The following is a 21,549-nucleotide window of genomic DNA, read 5'->3' on the forward strand; positions in this document are numbered from 1 at the left end:
ACAGGTCAAACTGCAGATAATTGGTGATTGCAGTGTGCCCAATCCCAAAAGGTACAGCAATCCCCAAAAGATACTGTACCAAAGGCCCAGAAAACATTCTGAAAGAGGGAATAATTCTATTACAAGAGCCAAGGACAAGGACAACTACTAGAAGATTGTGCCTTCTAGACATGACTAGGAAGCTGTACACATAAAATCACAAAAATAACCCTAAATAATATGACAATGCTAGTGGACATGAATGGGGGAAATTTCACAAGGCCCCACCCTAGATGAAGACCCACAGGTGATCAATGGGTTCTGAAAGGAGGAGAATAAGCTTTTTCTAGGAATGAGCAGTGGAGATGTAGGAAAAGTTAGAGGGAGAAAATGGAGAGGTAGAAATGGTATGAATATGGTAGTTGTATGAAATTCTCAAAAATATTTTGATACTGTGCTTCATATGTGCCCAGTAAATGTTCTAAAGGATAAAAACACTTGGCGGCAGAACCTGATGACTCTTATGACCCACATGTGGAAGCAGAGAACTGACTCTTATTAATTGCGCTCTGACTTCCACATGTCTGTCTGTCTGTCTGTCTGTCTGTCTGTCTGTCTGTCTGTCTCTGTTCTCACACACACACACACACACACACACACACACTCAAAGTACATAAAAATGGTAATAAAAAGAAGTGCTTCATCTGATTTCACTTTCTGGAAGTTACTTTGTTCCTTAAATATTAGAGTTTAGAGGGAACCATATTAGTCCAGAACTTTGTTTTGTCAAGGTTTTTAAGGATTCATTAATTTTCTTTCATAGATATGTCTATTTCGATAATACATTCCCCTATGTGTGAGGTTTTTACGCTTTATCTTTTGTGAGATATTGGTTCACATTATTGTCATTATCAAATGTTTTGGGTATGGTTGTACATTATCCTCTCAAATAATCTCTTAATATCTATAAAATCAGTACTACTAACTGCTTCTTCATATCTGGTATTGGAAATTTGTGTTTCTTTTTCATCCATGGCTATAAGTTTTGATTTTCTTCAGAGCCCTGGCTCTTAGTTTCATTGATTTTTCTCCACTGTTTTCATTTCATTGATTTCTGTTCTAAATTTTAGAGTTTTTTCTGCTTGTTGTAAGCTTACTGTGTCTTTTTGGCTTGTTTCATAAAGACAAAGCTTAGATTATTGATTTTAGATTTTTATTCTTTTCTAATATGTGCATATAACATTGTAGAGTTCCTAAGCTCTGATTTATTGCATACTGTATATTTTAATAAATTATGACTTCACTCAGTTCCAAAATATTTTTACTTTCTCTTGAGACATTTTTATTGACTCAAGTGCCATTTAGGAATATGGTATTCAGTTTCAAAATACTGGAGAGGATCTTCTAGTTATCATGTTATTACCTATATTACTTGTATCTAGTTTAACTCATTAAGGTATGAGAATATTTGTCTGAAAAAATCTTTTATTTCATTTTTGAAGGATAATTTTGCTGGATATCAAATTTTAAGTTTTTCCTCCAACAATTCAGTTCCCTTTGCTTATGTGTTTACTGACAAGCTTTCCACTATAATTCTAATCCCTTTCTTCCATATGGAATATGTTTTTATTCTTTTCATATTATTTTAAGGTTTTCTTTCTGTCTTGTTTTCTTCACTTTAAATATGATATATCTAAATGCTCTTTTTCTTTTTAAATTCCTACTTGCTGGTCTCTGAGTAGCTGATGGCTGTTGCTTGGATTCAGTCGTTCATTTTGTAACATACTCTGATTTCATTCAAATATTTCTTCTGCACTGTTCTCCTTCTGGTACTCAAACTCTGCATATGTTATGTTGTTTTTTATATGATCACACAGTTCTCAGATGTCCTCTTCTGGTTTCTTTTTCTTCCATGTTTGCCTCTTTGAAATTAACTTTGAAAAGCTTGTGTGGCCCTGGTCTCAAGCACAGTTGTGTCAGATATACTTGTAGTCCATCAAAGGCATTTCATTTTGTTTAATGTGTTCAGAACTTTGTTTTTACATTTCTTTTAATTCCTTACAGTACCCATCTGTTCTTCTAGTTTTTCTACTTTTTCCGTTAGAGTCCCTAGTGTATTAGTCATAATTATTTTATAGACCTCATCAGATAATAAAAATGTACACATCATATCAGGGTTAATTCTGAAGCTTGCTTTGTCTCTTCCAAATGCTCCTGTGTGTCATCAAAATGCTTACAATTTTTCTTGAAAACTAGCATGGTGGGTTTTTTTTTTTTGATAATACCAGTGACTGTAAAGATTTATTTCTATTCTTAATTGTACATGGGGGTATATGCATATGATTTCAAGTAATTTTTTTATATTATTACATTTTTTCTTCATCTTTATTAAATTGGGCTTTTCTTATTTACATTTCAATTGTTATTACCTTTCCCGGTTTCCACGCAAACATCCCCCTCCCCTTCTACATGGGTGTTCCCCTCCCCATCCTCTCCCCATTACCGCCCTTCCCCCAACAATCCCATTGACTGGGGGTTCAGTCTTGGCAGGACCAAGGGCTTCCCCTTCCACTGGTAGCACGATGTTTTTAATTATTTATTTGCATCTAAAATGTTGTCCCCTTCCAGAGCTTCCCATGCCTTCTTCCCTCTCATTTGCCTCTGAGAGGGTGCCCCACCCTGGACATTCCCCTTTCCTGGGCATCAAGTCTCTACAAGATTAGGCATATTCTTTTCCAGTACGGCCACACAAGGCAGTCAGTTCTCTGCTACATATGTGTCAGGGGCCTTGGATCAGTCCATGTATGCCCTTTTGTTGGTGGCTTAGTCTCTGGGAGCTCCCAGGCGTCCAGGTTAGTTGACACTGTTGGTTTTCCTATGGGGTTGCTATCCCCTTCATCTTCTTCAATCCTTCCCCTAACTCTTCCACAGGGGTCCCCAACCTCAGTCCAATGGTCAGCTGTAAGTATCTGCATCTGTCTCAATCAGCTGCTGATAGAGCCTCTCAGAGGACCGCCATGCTAGGCTCCTGTCTGCAAGCACAACTTAGCATCTTTGGTGCCCAGCCATTAGATGGATTCCAAGTTGGGCTAGTCAATGGATGGCTTTCTTTTGGTCACTTATCCATTTTTGCCCCTGCATTTTTTGGGGGGAGTGAACAGGAACAATTCTGGGTCAACAATTTTGAAGTAGGTTGGTTTATTAGTCAGGGTTTTACTGGAGAACATTTATTTGGGGCTGGCTTACATGTTCAGAGCTTCAGTCCATTATCCTCAAAGCAGGAACATGGCAGCATCCAGGCAGGCATGGTGCAGGAGGAGCTGAGAGTTCTATATCTTCATCTGAAAGGCTGCTAGCAGAATACTGGCTTCCAGGCAGCTAGGATGAGGATCTTAAAGCCCACACCCACAGTGATACACCTACTCCAACAAGGCCACACCTACTCCAACAGGACCACGCCTTCTAATAATGCCACTCCCTGGGCCAAACATATAGAAATCATCACAGTTGGTGTCCATCCCTCCATTGGCAGCCCTGTCTAACTACTGGAGATTGGTTGTTCAGGTTCCACATTCCATTACTGGGCATTTCGGCTAAGGTCACCCACATTGAGACCTGGATGCCTCTCACATGTTCCAGTGGTAGCTCTTTAGTGGACCACTGTTGTTCAGAGTAGGGACTGAGAAAGCAAAACTTTCCCGATCCTGCTCATGGAAGGGTATTGTGAAAAAGCAGTCTTTCAAGTCAATTATTAGTACGCCATGATCTCAGTAACAAAGATGATAAAGGAAGTCCAAGCTGTAAAGGACCCATTGTTTGAATTACTCTACTAACTGCTCTGAAATCCATTATCATTCTTCATTTATCTAACTTTTTTTTACAACAAACATGGGTGAATTCCATGGGCTGGTAGACTCTTCCAATATGTTGAGCCTCTAGCTTCTCTTGTACCAGTTGTTCAAATGCCTTCAATTTTCTTTTGTTATGGGCCACTGCTCTTGCCATTCCGGTCTTTTAATTACCATTTTAGGGGCAAGGCTGTTGATATGTCAGCAATGTCCCCTTTTATAAATTTAGAAACTCAACCCCTGTGGTTTCCTGAGTTTGGACAATAGGCACAAATTGTGATTGTTCTCAATCGTCCACATCAATTCCTTCCCCAGGAGTATCTACCACATCAGCCCCAATTTCTTCCTTTGTTGTCCCCAGAATTGCAGGAATAATAATTTGAGTACCCCATTGTGGCAAAATATTTCTTTCCTTTATTTATGGGTAGGTCAGCTATATAAGGTCTCATCTTTCCTGTTTGCCCTTTTGGTCCCAGACAGTTAATCCATCAGATACTTTGTCTTGTGATAATTTACCAATTCTTATAAATTGTGTGTAAACCTTGTGAAATAGCCAATCTGGATTCCAAGACTATTGGAAAAGTATACTAACATCAGCTTCTGTATCCACCAAACCTTCTATTTCAACACCATTCATTTGTACCATTAATTTGGATCTCTGATCATTAACCATCATTTGCCAGAACACATGTTTCCCAGTACTCCCCAAAGCTCCTGTTCTTTCTACTAGAGCAGCCTTGCCCTTGATTTAAGGAAACAACAACTGAGCAATTCTATCCCCTGCATTAATTTGCATTTCCTTTGTCACATATGCCATGATGTGTATTTTTTCCTTGCTATCCCCATCTACTATACCTGTGTGCACCATAAGTTCTTGATAATTTAATTCACTTCTTCCCAAGATTAAAATCAACTCCAATTATAAGGAGCAATAGGGTGGATTTTTTTGTTCTTATTGATTTTCCTTGCCTCTTTCAACCCTCTAGCTTCCTAATAAGTTCCTCAATCCTTTGGTCTAAAATTAAATGACTATAGTGTTCATTTATATTTAAGCCTCCTGTCCTGTGTCATTGAACACTAACTGGTCTATCTCTTTGCCAGTACCACACTATCTGCATTACTAGAGTTTGGTTAGTGTAGTGAGAGGGATAGAAAGCCACAGCATCACTATCTCTGCCCATATTGCTCAGAAGAGAAACACAGGTGATAGAAAATAAATTGATATTATATAATCTAGTGCAGAAGGAATAGGAACAAGTTGGGAGTTCATTGACCCATGTTTCTCTATATACCATGAATTGCAATCAGAACACTTCTCTAGCTCATCAGTTGATGAGCCTACTATCCGAAAACCAGGGGATCTGATTGTAGAAGCAGTGGGTGGTAATTTTCAGAGCTTGTTTTCTGCCTGGTTAAGTTTCAATTAAAGTTTATAGACACTAAAATCTGAATTTCAAATAACCATCACATAGCATGAAATATTGGTCCTTGATTTGTTTCAACCATTTGAAAATGGGAAAATTAGCTAAGCTTGGTATCACATGACTCTAATACTAGCACTTAGTTGATGAAGAAGAACGTAGCAGGGGTTCAACCTAATTGTCAACGACATAAGGCCAGTCTAGGCTTCACGAGAGCCTGCCTAAACAAAAACAAGCAAAACGCAGAACACAATGAATCTCAGCAAACAGGATGTATACAAAAGGTGTTAGGAGAGTTTGGGCCCAGGACTTGTGGTTTGCTGACATACAATCAAAGGAATCTGTAATCATAGCAATACTATATTTTCTAGATTTCTGTAAATGTACCAGAACCACAAAATCGCTAGGTTTTTAACTTTGTTGTTTCATGATAATTTTAGCTATTCTTTTATTTTATGTTTCTGTGATAACCCAAGAATTAGTTTGTCAATTCCTTTTAAAATCTGGATGATATTTTTCTTGTCATATATCTATAGGATCAAGGATATATCTTAAATATATGTAGTCCTGAATAAGAATGGCACCAGTAGCACATGCTAACGTGAAAGGGAAAATTTTCATGTGGCTTCAACTCTAAACAAAGAACTTAAGTAAATAAAGAATATGGAGAACAGGAGAGATAACCTTCCTAAGAAAGAGCCTCCTAATTAGTTATCTAATTCTAAATGGTTAGTCCTGAAACTATATACGTACCAGTAACTTTATACAGACTGAGCATGTTGCATGTGTATGAACATTATATATATATATATATATATGTATATATATATATATCTCAACAAATATGTATGTTTAACGGTGTAAGAAATAGAGATCATGAATTTGAGAGATAGCAAGAAGACAGGGAATGGGAAGAGTTTGAGGGAAGAGAAGGTGGAAAGTTATATAATTATATTTTAATTTCAAAAAGTAAAAAGTAAAAAAGAATATGCAGTGTTTTAATCTATAAGCATATCCACTCCAGTTTTGTAAATTTTTACTTACTTTTCTTTTTTGAAATACTTTCTCTACTTTTCAATGTAGTCGTCTAATGAAAGGGTTAGTAAAAGTTCTAACATGAGTGCTATCTGTGGCATATTCAGTTTCTACTCCACTACTTGATTATAGTGTCATAGTGAGCAAGCATATGTACACAGCACAGAAACAAATGAGCCTGATTGTGTTCTTAGATAATTATACTGAGAAAAATGGGGCATTGGTTGATGTCCTACAGCCTTTAATTTGACCAACAAACCCTTTGATGCAGTACAGCTGTTATACTTTTTCTCATTTTAAATGTGTCTATCATTTTAGAAAACATTAATTTTCATTGTACAATTATGTATTATATGCACATACATTACTATTGACCTTGTATCCTATGATCTTGCTATACTCACTAATTATTTCAGTAAAATAATTTGAATTGAGTATTAGTGTTAGTCTATACAATGGTGGCATCTAAAAAGGACATCCTTGAGAATTTCATCACAATTTCTGATCACACTCGCTTTCCCTTCTCCACGATTTTCATATATGCCTGTTATCATATGAAAGACACTTTCTCCTATTTCTGTTTTTGTTGTAGTAATTAAATAAATAAAGGGCTGTTGAACTTCCTGTAAATAGTATTATGATACTCTTAGAGAAGAACATCTACAATATTCATGTTAGAACCCCCCCATAAAAACCTAGCCTACCCAAAGTCTAAGATTTAGTAATACTATAGATGATGCTTGTTCTCTTTCACACCTTACGATTTTACCAATGGAGCTCCAGTATAATAACAGTAGAAAGATACAGACTCTATCTGACAAAAAAAATAACAAAGTCCAGACACAATGGATGAGACATGAAATAGACATCGGAAGAGAAGTGAAGATTTTGGCATGTGAAGCTATGACACACATTTAATATAGAATGGAACTTAGTCAGATTAATATAAAATCTCATATTTATTCTGCTGCCTAAGGCCATATTAATGTCTGTGGCACATGTTAAGCCCTGAAGCCATGTCAATGTCCATGGTCTTGCTGTTTCTGGAAACCACATAGATGTCCACGTTCTGTCCTGCCACTGGTTGTTATTGGTTAGCAAGGAAGTTTCTTTTGCAGCAGCATTGATGACTCATAATTGAGAGAAGGAGACATTACAGGTTACTGTAACAAACCCCTCCCCCTCTAAAAGAAACCAGTCAGAACAAGAAGCTGAAGTGGAATTTTCTGGCTTCTTTGGAGACTCAGTTGTGACATGTGATGTTTTTATGGAAGCTGTCTTACGAGGGGATGTTTTGCTGGAGCACGTGAGAGGACACATAATGTTTGGAAAAAGTATAAATATAACCCAACAAATAGTGAACTCTTGCATTAGTTCACCTTGCTTTGCTGGTCTTTGTTGATCTTCGCTTGTCATGACTTCATAGAGAGAAAAGCGCCAAAGTACTTTTCATGATATTCTGACTGCTTTGTGCTAATTCTGTGAACTCATGCAGATTTGGTAGCACCTCAAAGTTTCTTCTGGATCAAGTCACTGCTACCGATTCATGTTTGGTGTTTGCTGATTAGACTGAACTGTTACTACTGATTTGTGTTTGGAATTGCTCCAGAAAGCTACTTCTAATTCAACCTATTTTCTATTAACCTTTCTTTCCCTCTACCTCTGATAGGTAGGCTAGAATTGAGGCTGAAGGGATAAAGGACCCCTTTTTAAGGAGGTCTTGAAAAATCTGACTACACGTGGCACCCAACATGGCTTAGGCATAATGGGGGACTCTGCATCTAATGTAGTAGAGAAAAGGCGGATTTTGGTGGGTTTAAAAACGTTGTTTAAGGAGTTAGGCAAAATAGCAGCTACTGCTGCTGGGAGGGCATCTCCTGCTCTGCTCCCAGAAGGGGTTTTCTGGTTTTGCTTCATAGTCTTCACGTATACCATTTTCAAAAAGATTGGGGGAAAAGCTGGAAACTCAGAAGGTTTACTCAATTCTCTTCTGTTTGAAAAGATTGCAGAGTTGGCTATGCACATAGAAAGTTTGGGTATAGAGGTAGAAGTACTTGGAAAGCAAAATGAGCCAGTATGAGACCAACAGGGTGTCTGAGATAGGAAGCAGACTAGGCTAGAGAGCAAACTGCCACCCCACCCTGCTCCATGCACTTTCACAGCAAGGTATCCAGAGTGTTTCAGTAAGAGAAGGGTATGGAAGAGCAGGAGGCACTACAGGGACAATGAGTTAGTGTTCACCCAAATGCACTTCCAGAGAACTTGCTTGGGGCTACATAGGCAACTTCAGCCTTCCCAGTCTTTGTGAAGCATATGCTTGCTAATGATGCTTATAATGAGTTGACATGGAGTCCAATAGAAATGTTAGAGTTGAAGCATTTTAAAGAGGCTGTGTTATTGTATGGCTTGCACTCTTCATTTGTTAAAGAAATGCTAAGTAACTGGGATATGCAGCATAGAGTTATTCCCAAAGATTGGAAGGGATTGGTGTCAGCTGTGCTAGAAGCTAGTCAATAATTACAGTGGTTGTTGTGGTGGAGGCATGTAGCCACGAAATAGAACAACATGATATAGGAAGGAGGATAAATGTTACTAAAAACCAAGTGCTTGGTGATGGATGTTATGCCGACCTATAAGAACAAATTTGATCTGATAATGTCATAATTGAACAATGTTGTCTTGAGGCTTTAAGAACTTGGGATATGATTGAGGAGCCAGAGGGGGGAAAATTCACCCCATTTACTAAGGTAATATAGGGTCCTGCAGAAGCATTTATTGACTTTTTACAGATTGGGTTCAGTTGTAAATAGAGCCATATCAGACCCTGACACCAAGCAGTCCTTGATGGCAATCTTGGCACTTGAAAATCAAATACGGAATGTAAGAGAGCAATCAGACCATTGAAAACACAGAGAACCCCAATAGATGAATGGATAAGGGAGATGACTGGTATTGGTTATCAGGATCAAAATGTCAATATCATAGAACAAATCATAGCTAGAAATATCAGGAATCAAAATGCTCTATATTTTAATTGTGATGAATTTTGTCATTTCCAAAGAAATTGTAAGGATAAAAGATTCAGAGCTCAAAATAGCAGACACATTGACTCTAGAGAATACAATAACCATAGAGGAGAACAAGCTGGTTCTGGTTGCTATAGGCCACAAAGGCTTCCAGGGTTTTGTAGCTGCTGGGGAAAGGGAAAACATTGGTCAAAGGATCGCAGGTCCAAGAGAGACATCAGGAATTGAAACCAAGGGGCTTGTCAATTCAAGGCCCCACAGCAAACAATATTAATCATTTTCATTTGGTCAGTCAGGAGGTACCAAGCAGCCAAGAAAATCAAAACTGGGGGTGAAACCTAAAGCATGACTATTGTTGGCAGATTCAACATCCAAACTATGGCAGTGCCCTTATAAAGAGACTATCACCGCTCTCATCATGTAACCTTACAGTGAAAGAGGCTGTGACCTTACTGTGACACTGCATCTCACATTGCACTGCTAGTACCTTATCTTGGATAACATAGTCTAGAGTGCTGATACATTTCTATTGTTTATACACTACCTAATTTGTGGGAATTTTTTGTTATACTTCTGTGAATTGACTTATACAAAACCATATAAAAAACAAATGTATTCATAGAAGCTTGCTTCATCTGATTCCAAATGGAGAAATAATTCAAGCATGCAGCAACAGAAAATAGAAAAAACAAAATGTAGGTATTAATACAATAAATTAGCTTACAATCATGAAATATCATGGGTGAAGTTCAAAAGTACTATACCATGTAATTGCAACAACAAGGAAAACATGCTGTATGGGTTCATAAAGTTCCAAAGATTGTTAGATATATTTATGTAGATCAATGTTTGTCTGGGACTAGAGACATAAGAGAGATGGACTAAACAGGGTGAAAACCCAATAGACGAGATGGGATTTTTTTTTAACATTTACTTTGATATTCTTCATGTGTAATATACATCAATGATGAAATAGAAGATAAGTTTTATAACTTGCTTTCTTTAGTGTGATAAACACCATGACCAAAAGGAACTTAGAGAGGAAAGAGTATATTTTACCTTGCAAGTTAAAGTCTATTATTGCCAGAAGCCAAGTCAAGAACCTAGAAGCAGAAACTGAAAGATACCATGGAGAACTGCTGCTTACTGACTTGCTTTCCATGGCTTGCTCTTATATAATCTAGTACTACCTGCCCAGGAATGAGACCACTCACAGTAATATGAATCTTCCCACATCAAATCATTAATTTTAAAACGTTCTCCATAGATTTGCTTAAAGGCCAATCTGTTGGAAGAATTTTCTCCATTGAGATTCCTTCTTTGCATATGACTCTAGCTTGTGTCAAGTTCACAAGAAACTACTCAGCACGTAAGCATATATGAACTATATATTGAAAGTCAACAGGGGAAATTTATGAAATAAGTCCAACTACTATAAAGAGAAAGCAAAGATATTTGACATAGTATAGGTGAAATTTCCATATTAATAGTCCACTCAGTTCAAATTCCTCACTAAAAGTTATAACATTACTGGCATAGTACTAATATTCACACAGCAATACTCAAATATGAAATAATATATATGCAATATTTCAGGCAGTGTTATCACATTAGGACTATGAACGCATTTTCTCTTTTGTGTCCTCTACCACTCTAGCCATGTCAATTGAAGTGAGTATCGGGGAAGAAGCAGTGCAAGGATGGATGCTGACAGCTCTGTTGCTGTCCTATGTCTTCGGGACGTTCAGGGATGGAGAGCCCTCCTTAGAGCACCAAGGTCTACTGATACTTTTGAAATAATCTCTTTTGTATTACCTTTGTTCTTCTGGGCCATAGGGACAAGAGACCTCGAAGAGACGAATGGGCCCATGGGAGAGAGAGCAGATAGCCCAGAAGTGTGGGCAATCCTGACACTGCAGGACAGGAGAGACCACCACTTCTGCCAACCTTCACCCACGTCCATGGCCAAAGAGGAAACTGTATAGTGCCTCTGGACGTGGGAAGATTACAGGAGTCAATTCTGTAGGAGCCCTGTGGTCCAGACTGAACCCAGATCTGAAAGGACCCAGTCAAACAGCTCCCTGCACCCAAAACCTGTGAGAGGGAGAGCTAGACTTTCAGAGGGGCAGACATGCCTGGAAAACCAGAGGATAATACTCTCTGCCCACAATTCTGACTCTAGAGGAAAACACCTAGCACCATCTGGGCCCGCTGTGCACAGGGACCTAGGAGAAGTAGGGGCAGGCCCTTCTGGTTCCCACACACAGGGACAGCTGAAAGTCAGTGGACAGGAATGACGACACATCTGAGAGCACAATACTCTGTTCCCATAACTGACTGAAAGAAAACAGGAAAACAGGTCTCCAGCACTGCTGACACACAGGCCTACAGGAAGGTCAAGCCACTGTCAGAAAGAGCAGAACAAGGTAACACCAGAGACAACCTGATGGCGAGAGGCAAGCACAGAAACCCAAGCAACAGAAACCAAGACTACATGGCATCATCAGAGCCCAATTCTCCCATCAAGCAAACACTGAATATCCAAACACACCAGAAAAGCAAGATCTAGATTTAAAATCACATTTGATCACGATGATGGAGGAATTTAAGAAAGACATAAAGAACTCTCTTAGAGAAATGCAGGAAAACACAAGTAAACAAGCATAAGCTTTTAGAGAGGAAACACAAAAATCCCTGGAAGAATTACAGGAAAACACAAACAAACAGGTGAAGAATTGAAAATGGAAATAGAAGCAATAAAGAAAGCACAAAGGGAGACAACCCTGGATATAGAAAACCAAAGGAAGAGACAAGGAGCCGTAGATACAAGCAACACCAACAGAATACAAGACATAGAAGAGAGAATCTCTGGAACAGAAGATTCTATAGAAATCATTGACTCAACTGTCAAAGATAATGTAAAGCGGAAAAAGCTACAGGCCCAAAACATACAGGAAATCCAGGACTCAATGAGATGATCAAACCTAAGGATAATAGGTGTAGAAGAGTGTGAAGACTCCCAGCTCAAAGGACCAGTAAATATCTTCAACAAAATCATGGAAGAAAACTTCCCTAACCTAAAGAAAGAGATACCCATAAACATACAAGAAGCCTACAGAACTCCAAATAGATTGGACCAGAAAAGAAACTCCTCCCATCACATAATAGTCAAAACACCAAATGCACAAAACAAAGAAAGAATATTAAAAGCAGTAAGGGAAAAAGGTCAAGTAACATATAAAGGCAGACCTATCAGAATCACACCAGACTTCTCACCAGAGACTATGAAAGCCAGAAGATCTTGGTCAGATGTTATACAGACCCTAAGAGAACACAAATGCCAGCCCAGGTTACTGTATCCAGCAAAACTCTCAATTAACATAGATGGAGAAACCAAGATATTCCATGACAAAACCAAATTTACACAGTATCTTTCCACAAATCCAGCGCTATAAAGGATAATAAATGGTAAAGCCCAACACAAGGAGGCAAGCTACACCCCAGAAAAAGCAAAAAACTAATGGTCTTGCAACAAAACAAAGACAAGCACACAAACATAATCCCACCTCCAAATACGAAGATAATAGGAAGCGACAATCACTATTCCTTACTATCTCTCAATACCAATGGACTCAATTCCCCAATAAAAAAACACAGATTAACAAACTGGATATGTAATGATACCTAGCATTTTGCTGTCTACAGGAAAAAGCCTCAGAGACAAAGACAGACACTACCTCAGAGTAAAAGGCTGGAAAACAACTTTCCAAGCAAAAGGTCTGAGGAAGCAAGCTGGAGTAGCCATTCTAATATCGAATAAAAATCGATTTTCAACCCAAAGTCATCAGAAAGATAAGGACGGGCACTTCATATTCATCAAAGGAAAAATACACCAAGATGAACTCTCAATCCTAAATATCCTCCAAATACAAGGGCACCTACATACGTAAAAGAAATCTTACTAAAGCTCAAAGCACATGATAATAGTAGGAGATTTCAACACCCCACTCTCATCAATGGACAGATCATGGAAACAGAAATTAAACAGAGACATAGACAGACTAAGAGAAGTCATGAACCAAATGGGCTTAACAGGTATTTATAGAACATTCTATCCTAAAAGGATATACCTTCTCACCACCTCATGGTACTTTCTCGAAAATTGACCTTATCATCAGTCATAAAACAGGCCCCAACAGATATAGAAAGATAGAAATAGTCCCATGCATCCTATCAGACCACCACCGGTTAAAGCTGGTCTTCAATAACAATAAGGAAAGAACACCAACATATACATGGAAGTTGAACAATACTCTACTCAATGATAACCTGGTCAATGAAGAAATAAAGAAAGAAATTAAAGACTTTTTAGAATCCAATGAAAATGAAGGTACAACATTCCCAAACTTATGGGACACAATGAAAGCTGTGCTAAGAGGAAAACTCACAGCTCTGAGTGTCTGCAGAAAGAAACAGGAGAGATCATATATCAGCAGGTTGACAGCACACCCAAAAGCTCTAGAACAAAACGAAGCAAATACACCCAGGAGGAGTAGAAGGCAGGAAATAATCAAACTCAGAGCTGAAATCAACCCCAAAGTACAAAGAAAAAGTACTATACAAAGAATCAACAGAACCAAAAGCTGGTTCTTTGAGATAATCAACAAAATAGATAAATCCTTATCCAGAATAACCAGAGGACACAGAGAGTGTGTCCAAATTAACAAAATCAGAAATGAAAAGGGAGACATAACTACAGAATCAGAGAAAATTAAAAAAATCATCAGAGCCTACTACAAAAGCCTATATTCAACAAAAGTTGAAAATGTGGAGGAAATGGACAATTTCCTAGACAGATACCAGGTAACAAAGTTAAATCAGGAACAGATAAACCAGTTAAACAACCCCATAACCACTAAAGAAATAGAAGCAGTCATTAAAAGTCTCCCAACTTCTTAGTCCAGATGGGTTCAGTACAGAATTCTATCAGACCTTCATAGAAGACCTCATACCAATACTATCCAAACTATTCCACAAAATTGAAACAGATGGAGCACTACCGAAATCCTTCTATGAAGCCACAATTACTCTTATACCTAAACCACACAAAGACCCAAGAAAGAAAGAGAATTTCAGGCAAATTTCCCTTATGAATATCGACTCAAAAATACTCAATAAAATTCTTGCAAACTGAATTCAAGAGCACATCAAAACAATCATCCACCATGATCAAGTAGGCTTCATCCCAGGCATGCAGGGATGGTTTAATATATGGAAAACCACCAATGTAATCAACTATATAAATAAACTAAAAGATAAAAACCACATGATCATTTCATTAGATGCTGAGAAAGCATTTGACAAAATTCAACACCCCTTCATAATAAAAGTCGTGGAAAGAATAGGAATTCAAGGTGCATACCTAAACATAGTAAAAGCCATATACAACAAACAAGTAGCTAATATTAAGCTAAATGGAGAGAAACTTGAATCAATCCCACTAAAATCAGGGACTAGACAAGGCTGCCCACTCTCTAATTACTTATTCAATATAGTTCTTGAAGTTCTAGCCAGAGCAATCAGAAAACAAAAGGAGATCAAATGGATACAGATTGGAAAGGAAGAAGTCAAAATATCACTATTTGCAGATGATATGATAGTATATTTAAGTGATCCCAAAAGTTCCAACAGAGAACTACTAAACCTGATAAACACCTTCAACAAAGTGGCTCAATTAACAATTAACTCAAATAAATCAAATGAGAAACAAGCTGAGAAAGAAATTAGGCAAACGACACCCTTCCTAATAGACCCAAATAATATAAAGTACCTCGGTGTGACACTAACCAAGCAACTGAAAGATCTGTATGATAAGAACTTCAAGCCTCTGAAGAAAGAAAGTGAAGAAGATCTCAGAAGATGGAATGATCTCTCATGCTCATGGATTGGCAGGATTAATATAGTAAAAATGGCCATTTTACCAAAAGCGATCTACAGATTCAATGCAATCCCCATCAGAATACCAATCCAATTCTTCAAAGAGTTAGACAGAAAAATTTGCAAATTCATCTGGAAGAACAAAAAACCCAGGATAGCTAAAACTATCCTCAACAACAAAAGGACTTCAGGGGGAATCACTATCCCTGAACTCAAGCAGTATTAGAGCAGTAGTGATAAAAACTGCATGGTATTGGTACAGAGACAGACAGATAGACCAATGGAACAGAATTGAAGACCCAGAAATGAACCCACACACCTATGGGCACTTGATTTTTGACAAAGGAGCAAAAACCATCAAATGGAAAAGAGAGAGCATTTTCAGCAAATGGTGCGGGTTCAACTGGAGGTCAGCATGCAGAAGAATGCAGAACGATCCATGCTTATCACCCTGTACAAAGCTTAAGTTCAAGTGGATCAAGGACCTCTACTTCAAACCAGATACACTCAAACTAATAGAAGAAAATGTGGGGAAGCATCTTGAACACATGGGCACTGGAGAAAATTTCTTGAACAAAACAGCAATGGCTTATGCTCTAAGATCAAGAATCGACAAATGGGATCTCATAAAACTGCAAAGCTTCTGTAAGGCAAAGGACACTGTGGTTAGGACAAAACGGCAACCAACAATTTGGGAAAAGATCTTTACCAATCCTACAACAGATAGAGGCCTTATATCCAAAATATACAAAGAACTCAAGAGGTTAGGCCGCAGGGAGACAAATAACGCTATTAAAAATGGGGTACAGAGCTAAACAAAGAATTCACAGCTGAGGAATGCCGAATGGCTGAGAAACACCTAAAGAAATGTTCAACATCTTTAGTCATAAGGGAAATGCGAATCAAAACAACCCTCAGATTCTACCTCACACCCGTCAGAATGGCTAAGATCAAAAACTCAGGTGACAGCAGATACTGACAAGGATGTGGAGAAAGAGGAACAATCCTCCATTGTTGGTGGTATTGCAGACTGGTACAGCCATTCTGGAAATCAGTCTGGAGGTTCCTCAAAAAATTGGACATTGAACTACCTGAGGACCCAGCTATACCTCTCTTGGGCATATACCCAAAAGATGCCACAACATATAAGAAAGACACGTGCTCCACTATGTTCATCGCAGCCTTATTTATAATAGCCAGAAGCTGGAAAGAACCCAGATGCCCTTCAACAGAGGAATGGATACAGAAAATGTGGTACATCTACACAATGGAGTGGTACTCAGCTATCAAAAACAATGACTTTATGAAATTCATAGGCAAATGGATGGAACTGGAAAATATCGTCCTGAGTGAGATAACACAATCACAGAAAAACACACATGGTATGCATTCATTGATAAGTGGATATTAGCCCAAATGCTTGATTACCCAAGATGCACAGAACACATGAAACTCAAGAAGGATGAACAAAATGTGAATGCTTCACTCCTTCTTTAAAAGGGGAACAAGAATACCCTTGGCAGGGAATTGGGCGGCAAAGTTTAGAACAGAGGCAGAAGGAACACCCATTCAAAGCCTGCCCCACATGTGGCCCATACATATACAGCCACCCAAATAGACAAGATGGATGAAGCAAAGAAGTGCAGGCCGACAGGAGCCAGATGTAGATCTCTCCTGAGAGACACAGCCGGAATACAGCAAATACATAGGCAAATGCCAGCAGCAAACCACTGAACTGAGAATACGACCCCTGTTGAAGGAATCAGAGAAAGGAGTGGAAGAGCTTGAAGGGGCTCGAGACCCCATATGTACAACAATGCCAAGCAACCAGAGCTTCCAGGGACTAAGCCACTACCTAAAGACTATACATGGACTGACCCTGGACTCTGACCTCATAGGTAGCAATGAATATCCTAGTAAGATCACCAGTGGAAGGGGTAGCCCTGGGTCCTGCCAAGACTGAACCCTCAGTGAACGTGATTGTTGGGGGGAGGGCGGCAATGGGGGAGGATGGGGAGGGGAACAGCCACATAGAAGGGGAGAGGGAACGGTTGGGGGGTGTTGGCTTGGAAACTGGGAAGTGGAATAACATTTGAAATGTAAATAAGAAATACCCAATTTAATAAAGATGAAAAAGAAAGAGAAGAATGGGGCTTGGCAAATATATCAAGGAAAGTGAAACATGCCTCACAGATCCTAACAGTGTAAGACCATTTGATTTCTTTTTTTTTTTATTACCTTGAGTATTTCTTATATACATTTCGAATGTTATTCCCTTTCCCGGTTTCCGGGCAAACATCCCCCTCCCCCCTCCCCTTCCTTATGGGCGTTCCCCTCCCAAACCTCCCCCCATTGCCGCCCTCCCCCCAACAGTCTAGTTCACTGGGGGTTCAGTCTTAGCAGGACCCAGGGCTTCCCCTTCCACTGGTGCTCTTACTAGGATATTCATTGCTACCTATGAGGTCAGAGTCCAGGGTCAGTCCAAGTATAGTCTTTAGGTAGTGGCTTAGTCCCTGGAAGCTCTGGTTGCTGGGCATTGTTGTACATATGGGGTCTCGAGCTCCTTCAAGCTCTTCCAGTTCTTTCTCTGATTCCTTCAACCGGGGTCCTATTCTCAGTTCAGTGGTTTGCTGCTGGCATTCGCCTCTGTATTTGCTGTATTCTGGCTGTGTCTATCAGGATAGAGCTACATCCGGCTCCTGTCGGTATGCACTTCTTTGCTTCATCCATCTTGTCTATATGGGTGGCTGTATATGTATGGGCCACATGTGGGGCAGGCTCTGAATGGGTGTTCCTTCAGTCTCTGTTTTAATTTTTGCCTCTCTATTCCCTGCCAAGGGTATTCTTGTTCCCCTTTTAAAGAAGGAGTGAAGCATTCACATTTTGATCATCCGTCTTGAGTTTCATTTGTTCTAGGCATCTAGGGTAATTCAAGCATTTGGGCTAATATCCACTTATCAATGAGTGCATACCATGTATGTCTTTCTGTGATTGGGTTAGCTCACTCAGGATGATATTTTCCAGTTCCAACCATTTGCCTACTAATTTCATAAAGTCATTGTTTTTGATAGCTGAGTAATATTCCATTGTGTAGATGTACCACATTTTCTGTATCCATTCCTCTGTTGAAGGGCATCTGGGTTCTTTCCACCTTCTGGCTATTATAAATAAGGCTGCGATGAACATAGTGGAGCACGTGTCTCTTTTATATGTTGAGGCATCTTTTGGGTATATGCCCAAGAGAGGTATAGCTGGATCCTCAGGCAGTTCAATGTCCAATTTTCTGAGGAACCTCCAGACTGATTTCTAGAATGGTTATACCAGTCTGCAACCCCACCAACAATTGAGGAGTGTTCCTCTTTCTCCACATCCTTGTCAGTATCTGCTGTCACCTGAGTTTTTGATCTTAGCCATTCTCACTGGCGTGAGGTGAAATCTCAGGGTTCTTTTGATTTGCATTTCCCTTATGACTAAAGATGTTGAACATTTCTTTAGGTGTTTCTCAGCCATTCGGCATTCCTCAGCTGCGATTTGTTTGTTTAGCTCTGAACCCCATTTTTTAATAGGGTTTTTTGTCTCCCGGCGGTCTAAGTTCTTGAGTTTTTTGTATATTTTGGATATAAGGCCTCTATCTGTTGTAGGATTGGGAAAGATCTTTTCCCAATCTGTTGGTTGCCGTTTTGTCCTAACCACAGTGTCCTTTTCCTTACAGAAGCTTTGCAGTTTTATGAGATCCCATTTGTCGATTCTTGATCTTAGAGCATAAGCCATTGGTGTTTTGTTCAGGAAATTTTTTCCAGTGCCCATGTGTTCCAGATGCTTCCCTAGTTTTTCTTCTATTAGTTTGAGTGTGTCTGGTTTGATGTGGAGGTCCTTGATCCACTTGAACTTAAGCTTTGTACAGAGTGATAAGCATGGATCGATCTGCATTATTCTACATGTTGACCTCCAGTTGAACCAGCACCATTTGCTGAAAATGCTATCTTTTTTCCATTGGATGGTTTTGGCTCCTTTGTCAAAAATCAAGTGACCATAGGTGTGTGGGTTCATTTCTGGGTCTTCAATTCTATTCCTTTGGTCTATCTGTCTGTCTCTGTACCAATACCATGAAGTTTTTATCACTATTGCTCTGTAATACTGCTTGAGTTCAGGGATAGTGATTCCCCCTGAAGTCCTTTTGTTGTTGAGGATAGTTTTAGCTATCCTGGGTTTTTTGTTCTTCCAGATGAATTTGCAAATTATTCTGTCTAACTCTTTGAAGAATTGGATTGGTATTTTGATGGGGATTGCATTGAATCTGTAGATTGCTTTTGGTAAAATGGCCATTTTTACTATATTAATCCTGCCAATCCATGAGCATGGGAGATCTTTCCATCTTCTGAGGTCTTCTTCAATTTCTTTCTTCAGTGTCTTGAAGTTCTTATTGTACAGATCTTTTACTTGCTTGGTTAGAGTCACACCGAGGTACTTTATATTATTTGGGTCTACTATGAAGGGTGTCGTTTCCCTAATTTCTTTCTCGGCTTGTTTCTCTTTTGTGTAGAGGAAGGCTACTGATTTATTTGAGTTAATTTTATACCCAGCCACTTTGCTGAAGTTGTTTATCAGCTTTAGTAGTTCTCTGGTGGAACTTTTGGGATCACTTAAATATACTATCATAGCATCTGCAAATAGTGATATTTTGACTTCTTCTTTTCCGATCTGTATCCCCTTGACCTCCTTTTGTTGTCTGATTGCTCTGGCTAGAACTTCAAGAACTATATTGAATAAGTAGGGAGAGAGTGGGCAGTCTTGTCTAGTCCCTGATTTTAGTGGGATTGCTTCAAGTTTCTCTCCATTTAGTTTAATGTTAGCAACTGGTTTGCTGTATATGGCTTTTACTATTTTTAGTGTGACTTCTTTTTTTTTTCTTTTTTTCGGAGCTGGGGACCGAATCCAGGGCCTTGCGCTTGCTAGGCAAGTGCTCTACCACTGAGCTAAATCCCCAACCCCTTTTACTATGTTCAGGTATGGGCCTTGAATTCCTATTCTTTCCACGACTTTTATCATGAAGGGGTGTTGAATTTTGTCAAATGCTTTCTCAGCATCTAATGAAATGATCATGTGGTTTTGTTCTTTCAGTTTGTTTATATAATGGATCACGTTGATGGTTTTCCGTATATTAAACCATCCCTGCATGCCTGGGATGAAGCCTACTTGATCATGGTGGATGATTGTTTTGATGTGCTCTTGGATTCGGTTTGCCAGAATTTTGTTGAGTATTTTTGCGTCGATATTCATAAGGGAAATTGGTCTGAAGTTCTCTTTCTTTGTTGGGTCTTTGTGTGGTTTAGGTATAAGAGTAATTGTGGCTTCATAGAAGGAATTCGGTAGTGCTCCATCTGTTTCAATTTTGTGGAATAGTTTGGATAATATTGGTATGAGGTCTTCTATGAAGGTCTGATAGAATTCTGCACTAAACCCGTCTGGACCTGGGCTCTTTTTGGTTGGGAGACCTTTAATGACTGCTTCTATTTCCTTAAGAGTTATGGGGTTGTTTAACTGGTTTATCTGTTCCTGATTTAACTTTGTTACCTGGTATCTGTCTAGGAAATTGTCCATTTCCTGCAGATTTTCAAGTTTTGTTGAATATAGGCTTTTATAGTAAGATCTGATGATTTTTTGAATTTCCTCCGAATCTGTAGTTATGTCTCCCTTTTCATTTCTGATTTTGTTAATTTGGACACACTCTCTATGTCCTCTCGTTAGTCTGGCTAAGGGTTTATCTACCTTGTCGATTTTCTCAAAGAACCAACTTTTGGTTCTGTTGATTCTTTCTATGGTCCTTTTTGTTTCTACTTGGTTAATTTCAGCTCTGAGTTTGATTATTTCCTGCCTTCTACTCCTCCTTGGTGTATTTGCTTCTTTTTGTTCTAGAGCTTTTAGGTGTGCTGTCAAGCTGCTGACATATGCTCTTTCCTGTTTCTTTCTGCAGGCACTCAGCGCTATGAGTTTTCCTCTTAGCACAGCTTTCATTGTGTCCCATAAGTTTGGGTATGTTGTACCTTCATTTTCATTAAATTCTAAAAAGTTTTTAATTTCTTTCTTTATTTCTTCCTTGACCAGGTTATCATTGAGTAGAACATTGTTCAATTTCCACGTATATGTGGGCATTCTTCCCTTATTGTTATTGAAGACCAGTTTTAGGCCGTGGTGGTCTGATAGCACGCATGGGATTATTTCTATCTTTCTGTACCTGTTGAGGCCCGTTTTTTGACCAATTATATGGTCAATTATGGAGAACGTACCATGAGGAGCTGAGAA

This window comes from Rattus norvegicus, chromosome X, assembly GCF_036323735.1.
Source record: "Rattus norvegicus strain BN/NHsdMcwi chromosome X, GRCr8, whole genome shotgun sequence".
NCBI lineage: Eukaryota > Metazoa > Chordata > Mammalia > Rodentia > Muridae > Rattus > Rattus norvegicus.